Source organism: Salminus brasiliensis, chromosome 11, assembly GCF_030463535.1.
Source record: "Salminus brasiliensis chromosome 11, fSalBra1.hap2, whole genome shotgun sequence".
Taxonomy (NCBI): Eukaryota; Metazoa; Chordata; class Actinopteri; order Characiformes; family Bryconidae; genus Salminus; species Salminus brasiliensis.
Window position 1 is genome coordinate 30,733,675 of NC_132888.1, and position 14,466 is coordinate 30,748,140.

Here is a 14,466-nt window from a genome sequence, read left to right on the forward strand (position 1 = left end):
AACTTCCTGACCAGGGGAAGTCTTCACTGCACTGCAGTTCTTTTCCTATGGTAGAGGTGGCTGGACCAGAGGGTCCCCTCTTAGTACATCGATACAGGATTGAAAAGGACATGATGGAAGCTGCCTCCGGCCTGTCTGACCCCCAACAAGTAGGATGAAGCAAGTTTGGAGGAGAATTCGAGGACTTTGTTATATCATGTCGTCTGACCTCGAATGAGATGAAACGCATTCTGTTCCGAAAATTGGGCTCCAGCTACTGCAAGGTTGATCGAGGCTGGCCGGATGGAGATGTACGCCTGGCTGATCCCACCTACAACCACGGAGCTAACGTTCATCCGGACCCCAATGCCCCTTATCGAAACATGATAAGAGACTTGAGAACTCGATTGGAAGCTGCCTTTCCCCTACATGTGAACACAGGGAAAATAGCAGCATGCAAGCAGGAAGATGGAGAGACTGTTCAAGATTATCTAGTTCGCTTGACGAGAGTTCACACGGACTTTAGCAGACTGGAAGTACCTGCGGCGAGAGCAAACAATCCAGAAGATGTTACCCCATGGGAAGCACATCTGCGCAACAACTTCCTGATAGGTCTGAGATCTGACCTCTCCAACGCTATCAAGCAGCATTGCATGGGGTATACCAGACAGCCCATCGCCATCATAGAGGACCATGCCAAGCATCACAGGAACCTTCTCAACGCTCAGTCAAAGAAGAAAGAGAAAAAGCAGACAGACACATTGGATCAAGCCATGTTGATGATGGTACAGCAAGTTGCAGCCCTCCCCTCTAACGCTCCATGCGGGGGAGGCCGAGGAAGAGGACAAGGGAGGCAGAGGGGTCGAGGACGAGGCAGGGGCATAGGAAGAGGATTTGCAGGCAATGGGCCAGCTTTCCAGCCAAACCAACCAAATGCGGATCAGGGTGAATCATGGGTGAATCGATGCTATAATTGTGGCCTGTATGGACATTTTACCAGGGTTTCGAGCAGTATGTCCAGGAGGAGGGAAAACCAGCAGCAACGCATCAGGAGCAGTGACGGGCGGTGGAGGGGCAGGACGGTGGAACGGGACTGACACAGCAACTGACACAGCAAAAAGGGAAGTGCCTTCTTCTTCTCCCTATCTTTCATTAGTGCAACAGCTTACAACATGCTCATTAAGTATGCCAAAATTTACTTTGATTGTAGAAGGGAGGATAGCGGGGTGGGCCACTCAGTGATTAGGACTAATGAGCTTCATTGTGAAAACCCCAAGCATTAATAGGGGTAGAGGGAGAAGTGGTCAGAGAAAAGATGTCTGTGCCCCTCCAATGTTCCCTAGATGGAAAAACTTTTCCGCATTGTTTCCTGATGTCTTCTGTTTGTCCTGTGAATTTACTGGCCAGAAATTTGATGTGTAAACTAGGGTGTACCCTAATTAGCTCCCCGGGGGGATTAGCTGTAGATTTATCAGAACAACCATGCATGGTACAGGTAGCATCAGGGGTTCTGGGGTATGAGAGGGTGGTGTCTAATCCTTTGTAGTGGAAGAAGAGTGATTTACATTGCACTTCACATATTAGCCAAGGCTCTGATAATAAATAAATAATTTACATCAGGAACAGAGCCTTTGTAAACCACAGCACTGATATGGAATGGTAAGATGGCAGCTGCTCTAGTCTCACTAACAAAACAGCAGGATGCGTTGTTCATAGGAAATTCTTACCCCCACATCACCCTGGCCAGATTTAAACACACCCACCCGTGGCGAGATACCGAGCACCCCAATGTGTATATTCCACAAAAATGTGGAAGTGTCCCTTTCAGTACAGGCTGAGAGCAGAGCAAACAGTGGAGCTGTTTGGCTAACCTCCACTGATTCAGGCTGCCACACTCACAGAAGGGGAGGAACTGGAGCTTGTTTCACTTCCCCCTCAGCTGTGGGATTGATTAAAGATTGTGAACCAGTATCCATTACACCAAAATCCACATATAGGCCCAGACAAGCTCAGTACCCCTTGAAACCTGAAGCAGTTGATGGTATTAGACCCGTGTTTCAAGCTTTGCTTGAGGCAGGGGTCATAGTGCCATGTCCAGATTCACCAGTTAGGACACCAAACCCGGCCTGGATGAGTGGAGGTTTGTTCAGGACCTGCAGGCAGTAAATGCTGCAGCTCAGGCTCGAGCACCTGAAGTACCAAACCCCCATACTATCTTATCTCAAATTCCTACAGACCACACTCATTACACAGTGGTAGATTTAGCGAATGCATCCTTCGGTGTACCTTCTCAGATTGCAGTTGTTAAATGTGCAGCGCACACCTCAGCAGATGATCCTGTCATCAAGGGAAACGCCTTTGCAGACCATGTGGCCAAATGCACAGCTCATGCAGCGCCTGTTGCCGCCGCTCAACTTCCTGTAACGGACCAAGAGAAACCCACCCTGCAAGAAATTCAATCTACTGCCACTGCAGCAGAAAAAAGTTCAGTGGACCAAATCAGGGTGTGTCAAACAAAACAATGTGTGAATACACATTGCAACAAATAGACCATGTATCCCAAAGGCATACATTAAAGGGTTAATTGCTATTGCTCATGGGAGGAGTCACATGAGCAAAGGGGGGATAATGGATATGATAGCAAGACACTGGTATGCACCCGGACTCTCCACACTCACCCAAAATGTTTGTTCTAACTGTCTCACATGTGCACAAAACACACACAGACACACACAACCTCTGTCACAACAGCCTGTGGGTCACCCCCCAGCGACAGAGCCATTTCAGCACTGGCAGATCGACTTTGTGGAATTAACACCGGCAGAAGGGAAACGGTTTCTCCTGGTCTGTGTATGTATGTTCAGTAAATGGGTTGAAACTTTCCCCACAGGTACTCAGGATGGGAAAGCAGTGGCAAAAACATTCCTCAAAGAAATAATCCCCAGATGGGGTCTGCCACAACGCATCTCAAGTGACAATGGCACACCATTTGTACACACAGGCCTAACCGGTCTAACCTAGTACTTGGGGATAGACATGAGAAAACATTGCAACTATCACCCCGCGAGCGCTGGGGCAGTCGAAAGGGTTAATAGGACCATTAAAAATGCAGTACTTTATCACCTCACTTACGTTTTCATCTTTCATGGCTTGATGTCACATTTACCATTTTTTCAGTTCATGTACAGGAGAGTCGAGATAGAACTTGTGCAGTGGCATCCCAGAGAGTGAGCTTTGTGTAATGACTCTGTCAAGTTACAAGTAAACCCAGTTTCTTTTCTGGTGTGACAGGACACCTGTGATATCCTATGGTTTTGACCATGCTGTCAAAGCATTGGTCTATTCAAACTGGTTAATTCTGGTACTGATCTGTTTTTACTCTGGTGTGTAATAAACAGACCAGTAATATTGATCAGACATGTAATATTGATGAGATCTGTAAAAATGATCAGACCTGTAATAATGATGAAACCGGTCCGGCCAGCGCAGGAACAGAAATAGACTGTGATTATAATACAGATCTAATCAACACTTTAAACTTCCATAACACAGAGATCACAACACTGCTCAGTTCTCACTGGTTCTTAAACTGGTTTGTTCTAACACTGAACTGTCATAACAGTCGTCTGTTCTGAAAATAGATTGTTCCAACAATGCTCTGGTCTGGTCTGGTCTGTTCTGCTCTGAGTTGACCTCTACAACAACCAGTGCCCAAATCAATTGCAAGCGTAAGGTCCCTGCTTTATTATGGCTGTTGCTGGGCTTTTTGAGTGTATGAAGTGTTGCATGTACAGGCTATATCCTTTGGAAAAAGTAGACCAGTTAGAGGTGTGCATCATGGGTTTACTAAAGGATAGAGAGCAAGAGTCACTGGTAGCAGCCCTGGATGCCTTAAGGACAGCTAGCAAACCCCCCCCCCCCCCCCCCCCACACACACACACACACATTACACAGCCTGGAGGTGTGTTTGGGGTCATTGTCCTGTTGAAAAATGATGGTTCAACTAAACGCAAACCAGATGGGATGGCATGTCACTGCAGGATGCTGGGGTAGCCATGCTGGTGCAGTGTGCCTTCAATTTTGAATAAATCCCCAACAGTGTCACCAGCAAAACACCCCCACACCATGACAGCTCCTCCTCCATGCTTCACAGTGGGAACCAGGTATATGGAATCCATCCATTCACCTTTTCTGCGTCTCACAAAGACACGGCGGTTGGAACCAAAGATCTCAAATTTGGACTCATCAGACCAAAGCACAGATTTCCACTGGTCTAATGTCCATTCCTTGTGTTTTTTGGCCCAAACAAATCTCTTCTGCTTGTTGCCTCTCCTTAGCAGTGTTTTCCTAGCAGCTATTTGACCATGAAGGCCTGATTTGCGCAGTCTCCTAACAGTTGTTCTAGAGATGGGTCTGCTGCTAGAACTCTGTGTGGCATTCAACTGGTCTGTGATCTGAGCTGCTGTTAACTTGCGATTTCTGAGGCTGGTGACTCGGATGAACTTGTCCTGAGAAGCAGAGGTGACTCTTGGTCTTCCTTTCCTGGGTCGGTCCTCGTGTGTGCCAGTTTCGCTGTAGCGCTTGATGGTTTTTTTGACTCCACTTGGGGACACATTTAAAGTTTTTGCAATTTTCCGGACTGACTGACCTTTATTTCTTAAAGTAATGATGGCCACTCATTTTTCTTTAGTTAGCTGATTGGTTCTTGCCATAATATGAATTTTAACAGTTGTCCAATAGGGCTGTTGACTTCTGCACAACACAACTGATGGTCCCAACCCCATTGATAAAGCAAGAAATTCCACTAATTAACCCTGATAAGGCACACCTGAAAACCATTTCAGGTGACTACCTCTTGAAGCTCATTGAGAGAATGCCAAGAGTGTGCAAAGCAGTAATCAGAGCAAAGGGTGGCTATTTTGAAGACACTAGAATATAAAACATGTTTTCAGTTATTTCACCTTTTTTTTGTTAAGTACATAACTCCACATGTGTTCATTCATAGTTTTGATGCCTTCAGTGAGAATCTACAATGTAAATAGTCATGAAAATACACAAAACGCATTGAATGAGAAGGTGTGTCCAAACTTTTGGCCTGTAGTGTAGCTAGATAGCTAGGCCAGAGCAACGGACATTAGCAGCAACCTTAAGTGACTATCAAACGAGATATTCGAGGACAGTTATTCATTTAGTGAATGTAATACTTTATTTATTTACTTAACTAGCAACTTAGGGAAGCTGTACCCTTTCGAAATATGCTTGTTGAGAGAATTTTGCATGCAAAAATGACACAACAAACAGGTCTGGGATAAGTGGGTTAAGTGCCTCCCTGTGGTTCTCTGGCAAAGCAGAACCAGGCCACAAAAAAGAACTGGTCTCCGTGCCTTTGAGATAGTGTTTGGCAGGCCTCCCAATACGGGATTAGGTCCACCATCACTGGATAACCAGTTACTTGACCACTCTCTCATGATGTATTGCGTCTGTGTCTAAGCAGGTGAAAGCAGTGCTGCCGCAACCAGCTGACCAGCCCTTTGACGACCACAAGCCAGGTGATCGGGTGCTGATACGGGACCTCCGCAGATGAAGGTGGAACCAGCCGAGCTGGTCATTATAGGGACACTGTATATCCTAACTGCTAAACATGATTCTGATGGCTCTGATGAAGTTTACTTCAGGCACCCAGGGAAGAATGACTTTTGGCAGTATGTTAATTTCACAGTCCATACATCAGGTGTAAATAATACTTTTAATAATACTCTTAATGCCACACGCCTCAGTTGATCCATTTGTTTTTGAAATACATCCAGACTCATATGAGACAGTGAATAGCACTTGGCTTAACCATACCTATGTGAGTGCAACTGAGACCTACCAGTTCCTTAAAGGGAAAGGGGCCACTGCGCCTTGGTGCATCTGAGTGCACATATAACCCTGTATTCCATGCATCCTTATCCTCATACTCGCCGTAATGCACTGAAGACCTTATCTGTACCCAACGAGCACAAATTAACCACTGAAGGAGAACGATTTGCTTAAGGTCTGAGTTGACAGCACTGCGACTAATGACCATCCAAAATTGCATGGCCCTTGATTTGCTCTTAGCCAAGAAAGGGGGAGTCTGTAGCATGCTTGGTAAACACTGCTGTACTTATATTCCCCCCAACGATGCTCAGGAGGGTAACATCAGCATGGTTTTGCGCCAAATGCGCACTGTAGCTGCCCAACTCAGAACGAGGGGTTGATTCATGGTCTTGGGGTTGGGGATCTATTCTAGCTGGCTTACGCAGTATATTCTTCGTGATCTTGCCCATTCTCATGTTATTGGTGCTTCTGCTTTGCTGTGGACCATTACTGTGTAATTGTATCACTGAAACTTTGTTTCACTGAGTTCAGGTGAGATATCAGCTCCTGCAGATTATGAAGGATCCTGAACTTGAAGAATTAGACAAAGAACTGGGGCTGGGGCTTTTGTTTGATGAAAGTAATCTGTAAACATGATTGATTAGAATCAAAGGGGGAAGTTGTAATGGAACTTGTTTATTAAAGTGATTCATAATCAGTAAGAGGGCATTATTAATTTCTTTTAATCAGTGATGATCATGTATGCTTGTGTAACTAGAACTGTTAGTTTTCTAACTCTCTGTACAGGCAGCAGTCTTATGTGGTGTTACTCTTTGGGACCCAAGTGGACTTTGAAGTGTTTTAGAGTAGAATATCCAACAATGAGAACACCGCGCTGAGGAGACATCCGCGGTGCCGGAGCAGGTGACGGCGAAGACGAAGAGCTGAAATATGCGAATCTGCATATTGCGTCCCACACAGAGATCCGATTTTGGAATACAGTCCAGATACAAGTCCCATGAAGTGACCAGGAGTAAAAGGGGTCTAAGTGACTACAGCTGTGGTCAGAATTAGATCCTGGTTGAAGGTGAAATGCTGGAAACATCCCTGCATTCAATAAATGAAGACATAAAAGGGTATAAATTCAGTGTATTCATGTTTAATGTACATGTGAAGATGTACACATCCCTTAAATGTTTCTAATGAAATAAAAAAAGCTGTATTAGAATGCAAAATAAACATAAATATAGTAAAAAACAAATCTTTAAGAATAACTGCAAACACAAATACAGTAAAAACATGTATTTTTATTAAATGCAGAATAAACACAAATACAGTAAAAAGAAAAAAAATTGAAAGTATATTAAAAGTTATGTGTGTGTGTGTGTGTGTGTTATAAATCAAACGGCAAATTAAAATGTTTTACACATACAGCAAAGGTTCTAGTAGGTCTCCTGGGCAGTCTCTGCATTGTTCATATTTGAATACAGAACAAAGGATAAATACATTACAAATGCATATACAGTGCCCTCCATAATTATTGGCACCCCTGGTTAAGATGTGTTCTTTAGCTTCTAATAAATTGAGTTTTTTTCTAAATAATATAGGGCCACGATGGAAAAAAGAGTAAAATCCAACCTTTAACTCATAAAATCACCTGTTCCACAATTATTGGCACCCCTAACATTTCTTAGGAAATAAATGTAATTAAAGTATTTCTGTCAATTCTACAGTAGTTTACGAAGTTGATCAGAGTATGTAGGAACATTTATTTGTAATTCACAACTTCCTGTTTCCCTGGGGTATAAATATGACGTGACACAGAGGCCATTTCTCTTCAACATGGGAAAGACAAAGGAACATACCATTCAAGTAAGGCAGATGTGTGTTGACCTCCACAAGTCAGGCAATGGCTACAAGAAAATAGCCACTCACCTACACCTGTCCATATCTACTGTCAGAGGAATTATTAAGAAGTTTAAAACAACTGGAACAGTGGTAAACAAGCCTGGACGAGGACGCAAGTTTATTTTGCCACCACGCACAGTGAGGAGGATGATAAGAGAAATAAAAAGGTCTCCAAAGCTCACTGTTACAGAATTGCAACAAATGGTAGCTTCTTGGGGTCACAAAGTCTCCAAAACAACCATCAGGCGCTATCTGCATGCCAACAAGCTGTTTGGGAGGCATGCACGGAAAAAAACTTTTCTCACTCACAATCATAAACGCAAACGTTTGGAGTTTGCTAAGCAGTACTGGAACTTCAACTGGGACCGTGTGCTTTGGTCAGATGAAACTAAGATAGAGCTTTTTGGCAACAAATGCTCTAAGTGGGTCTGGCGTAACACAAGAGCTGAGTATGCAGAAAAGCACCTCATGCCCACTGTGAAATATGGCGGAGGATCAGTGATGCTGTGGGCCTGTTTCTCTTCCAAAGGCCCTGGGAACCTTGTTAGGGTGCATGGCATCATGAATGCTTTGAAATACCAGGACATTTTAAAACAAAATCTGGTGGCTTCTGCCCAAAAGCTGAAGATGGGTCGTCACTGGGTTTTTCAGCAAGATAATGACCCAAAACATATGGCCAAATCTACACAGAAATGGTTCACCACACACAGAATCAAGCTCCTCCCATGGCCATCTCAGTCCCCAGACCTCAACCCCATTGAAAACCTGTGGGGTAAGCTGAAGAGGATAGTGCAGAGGAGAGGACCCAGGTCGCTGGATGACTTAGAGAGATTGTGCAAAGAGGAATGGTCAAAGATCCCTCAATCTGTATTCTCCCATCTTGTGAAACATTGGTTGTACAAAATGGGTTGTACAAAGTATAAACATCAGGGGTACCAATAATTGTGGCACACATGATTTGATGTTAAACAATTATTTCTTAATGTTTAAAGGTTGGATTTTTTCCATTGTGGTCCTATATTATTTAGAAAAAAACTCAATTTATTAGAAGCTAAAGAACACATCTTAACCAGGGGTGCCAATAATTATGGAGGGCACTGTATACATAAAGGACATACCCATAAAAGATATGTCCCAAATTGGTCCTTCTTGGTTAGTAATGGCTGAAGTTACTGCCCTTTCCTAAAGACACCCATCATTCAACGCAACACAATTACAAAAGTCTCCACTCCATGTTTAAAAATGTTGCAACTCCAGCTAAACATGACGCTCATTTTTAAGGAGGCAACCAATAAAATGAGAGTAAGGGTGAGACAGATTTACTCATGTTTATGTCTAAATCATTTGAAGCAAACATGACCCAACCTACCTCTGCACCGTCTTCCCCTCCAATTACCTGCCCACTTTGTTCCATCTCTCCCGCTCAAATTAGACGAGGTCCTGATACTTTTCTTCAGTCACTGTTCAGAATCACATCTTGGCTTTGTGTTGGAAAAATTACGCATTTTAAGGAACAAATGGCTTCATTTGTTTATTCTAATAATAAATGAATGACATTTGGTAGATATATTTTAAAAAGTAATAAATCTTTTTATTATCAGTGTGATATTTAATATATTAAGGATAGTCAAAGATAGTCATTCATGTAAGGGCCAGTAATATTGGCCTGTGGATATCTAAAGTGACTAAGGATAATATTCAAGAGGAGACTACACTGGCCCAGGCGATATGCTCTGCTGCTTGCCCTCAGGCTTACTGCAGACTCACAGCGCTAAACTGCTGGATGTCCAAGTGGTGTTCAGAAAATCATGTGGGCTTCATAGACAACTGGATAAAGTATGAGGACAAGCCTGGTTTTATAGGCAGGGATGGTGGAGTCCACCCCACGCGGGAGGGTGCTGCCTTACTTTCATGCAGCATAGCCCACAGTCTTTTAGTTAGTCTGCAGAGTTTGATTTGTTCTGATTGTTCTATCAGATGTATGAAGTGGAGAATTTAGCATTTCATTTCAGCTCATTTCACCTGTGTGGGGTGAAACTTTTGGCGTTCTCGGTCAGGTACTTTAAACTGCAGGATGTGGGAAAATGAACATTTTATTTTAGGTCTTTTCAACTGTGTGAAATTCTGTTTCAGGTACTTTAACCTAGATACAGTGGGGTATGAAATGTTTGATTTCTGATATTTACAGTATTTTTAGGATTACATTTCAGGGGGGTGAATCATGTTATCTGAAAAATAGGCTACGCTAACCCTCTTATAGAATCCATAGGGGGCGCTACAAGCTCTGTGTTGAATGTGAAGCGCAACACTGTATCCCGTATTCAGAGCTATGCTACTGAATTCTGTATGAAAAGTAGCAGGACTTTCCTACAGACCACAGTAACAGAACACTGTTCTACAAGAATAGAGTAGCGTAACGAGGTGTTACAGAACACAGTAGCCTGAAACTGTTCATTCACAGAGTAGCATAATGCTTTCATACAGAAAACATTAGAATAATTATTTTAATACAGAATACAGTACCAGTACTCTTTCAACCAGAATACGGTAGCATAACACTACACAACCAGCATAGAGGAGCATAACTCATACAGAATACAGTATTCAATTCAAATACATTTTATTTATACAGCGCTTTTACAACAAATGTGGTCACACAGCAGCTTTACAGAGATCGTTTGAGCAAGCCAGTGGCAACAGTGGCAAGGAAAAAGAGGAACCCATCCTCCTCTGGTCGACACCGGATAGCACAATGAAAAGCAAAACAGGAATAAAACACGGAATTAAGGGAGTATGGCCAAGGTGCCGTCAAGCCATAAAAAGATGAACAGGAGTGAAATGGTAAAGTCCATGCAGGTACACTGTCACAAGCACAGCCATGCAGTGAGGGGAGGATGACTCCATTAGAGGCCCCAGAACCAGACAGCGGGCAGGAGGGTGGTGGAGAGAGCCAGGTCTGCTGATGGAACAGTTGAAACTGGGCATCAACACATGGGAAAGAGAGAGAAAACACAAAGGGTTAGGAGTGGAAGGGAAGGGGGTTTCACAGCAAAAAAACTTTCAAAAACTTTTTAGAAGGGTTACAGCAGGACAGGGTAAGCAAGAGCAGCCAAACACAAATGCACTCGCACCAGCAGGGGGCAACTCAGCACATGGGGGGGGAAGAGAGAAAGAAAAGGTTTAGGTTTATATATGAATATGAACAGCACTGGAACACCGCTCAAGCACAACAAAGCAGCAAAACAATTTATACAGAACACAGCAGTGTAATTTTTCATACAAAACACAAGCAGGACACAGCAGCCCAACATGGTTCAAGCAGAACATAAGCAAGTGGCACAGCAGCGAAATATCGTTCAAGCACAAGACAGCAGCGAAACAATTTTGATGCAGGACACAGCAGCCCCACATGGTAAAAGCAGAACACAGTAGTGAAATGTTGTTCAAGCAGAACACAGCAGTGAAATACCAATCAAGCAGAATACAAGCAAGTGGCACAGCAGTGAAATACAAATCAAGCAGGACACAGCAGCGTAACAATTTTTAGGTAAAACACAAGCAGGACACAGCAGCCCAACACGGTTCAAGCTGAAGACAAGCAAGTGGCACAGCTGCAGCCACCTTTAGCACTGTGCTTGCAAGGCAATCTCGAGAAAAATTTAATTTTTAGACACAGCAGCATATTTATTATAAAGAACACAGTTAATTGACATCGTTCAAGCAGAACACAGCAGCGTAACAATTTTAATGAAAAACACAAGCAGGACACAGCAGCAAAATACCAATCAAGCAGAACACAAGCAAGTGGCACAGCAGCTAAATCTCGTTCAAGCAGAACACAGCAGCGTACCAACGATCATACAAAATACAAGCAGGGCATAGCAGCCCAACATGGATCAAGCAGAACACAAGCAAGTGGCACAGCTGCAGCCACATTTAGCACTGTGCTGGCAAAGCAATCTTGTAAAAAATTGGAGACTGTGGGTGCAAAAGTTTTACCTGTTTCTTACGGAGAGTGGGATTGTTGAGGAGTCGGAAAAGTACAATGCGCCACCTTTCTGCACGTCGCTGGGGAAGATGCAGTAAAGGTCTACAACATGTTACAATTCAGTGAGGAAAATAAATAAATAAATAAATAAAAATAATGAAGAAAAGGTTTAGGTTTATATATGAATATGAACAGCACTGTAACACCGTCCAAGCACAACAAAGCAGCAAAACAATTTACATGCAAAACACAAGCAAGACACAGCTGCACAACACCGTTCAAGCAAGACATGGTAGAGAAGTATTATTCAAGCAGGACACAGCAGCCCAACATGATTCAAGCAGAATACAAGCAAGTGGCACAGCTGCAGCCACCTTTAGCACTGTGCTGGCAAGGCAATCTCTTGGAAAATTGGAGACTGTGGGTGCAAAAGTTTTACCTGTTTGTCACAGAGTGGGATTGTTAAGGAGTTTGAAAAAGTCCAATGCCCCCACCTTTCCGCACGTCGCTGGGGAAGATGCAGTGAAGGTTTACAACATGTTAAAATTCAGTCAGGAAGAAACTGAAACAAGAAATGTGCTGAAAAACAAGTTCAGCGATTACCGAGAGTCAAGAAAGAACCTACCCCTATGTTCACCATTTGTTCTTCACGAGAGCTCAGGATCCAGGTGAAAGCAATGAGGCGTACGGGAGGAATTCGGGAACCGGGAACTGCAGAATTCAGCAAAGTATTCACATATTCTGGCCACCGCATGTCACTGTTGGGAAAGCTACCACTCACCTGTGAACACAAAATGCTAAATTGAATTTCACATATGGTTGACTGTGATGTACCAGCAATACTAGGACGTGAGACATGGGAGATGTTAGGTGTGGTTTAAAGAGTGCATGGAATCACAACGTAAAATGACATTCTGATAGACAGTCATCTGTTCACTATTCTTGGATTCCTACCAGGACATCACCACATTCAGTACATCCCATGGTCCCACCAGTGATTCATCCACCAAGAAAAGTCCTGATTGCCCTGAAAGACAACAATCATTGATGAGCTACACAAAATTAAGGGGTGTAAGTCACTAAACAGCATGAACCGAACGACTGGGTAAGCAGTAGGGTCACAGTGGTGAGGATTTTGGCAGATGCACCTTCAGATCACATCACAAATCCGGTACATGGCCATGTGCTCTCTGCAGAAGGTCTCAATCTAGATCGAGAGAAAGTGAGAGCTGTAACACACATGCCTACACCAAAAAACAAGCAGGCACTCATGAGATTCATGGTCATGATTCACTACCTTTCCAAGTTTATTCCCAGCCCATCTAAAGTCAGCGCACTGATCCAGAGATCCAAACATACTGGACATTCAAACCAGAAAAGCAAAATACAGATTCAAGACAAGCTGCAGAGAAGACAACTCACGCAGAAAAGTTATGACCGACAGAAAAAGAGCCCACCAAGCATATACATGCGGAACAAGGTGAGAATTCAGAGAGTGCAACCTGCTATCATGATCAGCCACGATTCTTAACAGTCCAGACACCAGATGGAAGAACCTATAGGAGAAACAGAAAACAGAACACACATTCACAGGACACAGTTCAAGTTCCTGTCCCTCTCCAGATGTGGTTATGAACAGAAACAGAAACAAATGTCCTGCTTATGAACAAGTGTGTCACTTTACCAAAAATGTGTCTAACAAAACAAATCAAAGCAGAAGGAGAAAAGAAATCATGCAGTTGAACAAAATGCAGAGGTTTACTCATTGGAAAAGCTGAAATCAGAAAAACATCAACACTGTCACAACAAAAGTGAACAGAATAACTGGACTGTAAATAAAACTACAAGAACTTTGCATTCAGCACCAGTGTCCAACTTGAAAACAATGTCATCGCAGCACAGATCTACAAATCAAAAATGCAAGATTGAATTTTACATTGTTGACAGTGCAATACTAGGACGTGAGACATGCGAGATGTTAGGTGTGGTTTAAAGATGGAAGAACCTAAAGGAGAAACAGAAAACACATCCTCAGGACGACTGAAAAAGAGTTTCCATCAGAATCACCTAATGTTGTTGCCGATTCCCGTTTCGAGCCGCAGGTCAGTGAATCCGGTCCACCTGCAGAAACTGGTATTGCAAAACAAACCAGACTTACCTGAGACACATCCGAGAACGGCATTCTTCACAAGGTCAGGAAGACAAGAAAACACAAGGACTGAATCTGGAACACACATACAGTGCACATTTAGAATATTCACAAACACATTCAGAGGACACGGTTCAAGCTCCTGTCCATCTGCTGACTGAATTTAAAGTTACTGTCATTTATTGCATCTTAGATTTGTTTAGGTTATTCTGCAGTGTCAAGCTATTCTCATATATGAATAAAAACAAATAAACAAACAAAAAAAAAAAGTGGGGATGTCACCTGTTATGTACCAAAGAGGCAACAAAACACAAAGTATATCACCGAGTCGTCCTTAGTCCATACTTTACACTGAGGAACCGGTAAGAAGAGAGGAAAACAAGCAGAGGGGAAAACCGGCAGTGGTGTTCGAGGAGCCCTCAGCTTTTCTCGGGCCCATTGAAAGCACTGACGCGTACACCACAGACCTGAAGAAGGCAAAAGACCACAAATTCAGTGAGTTGCATGACTCGTTAATCAGAGACAGGACTGTTTGTGGTATTGGGGAAGACTAATTGTGGGCAAGGTTGCTGAGGAAAACAGATCGGACACGGACAAAGGC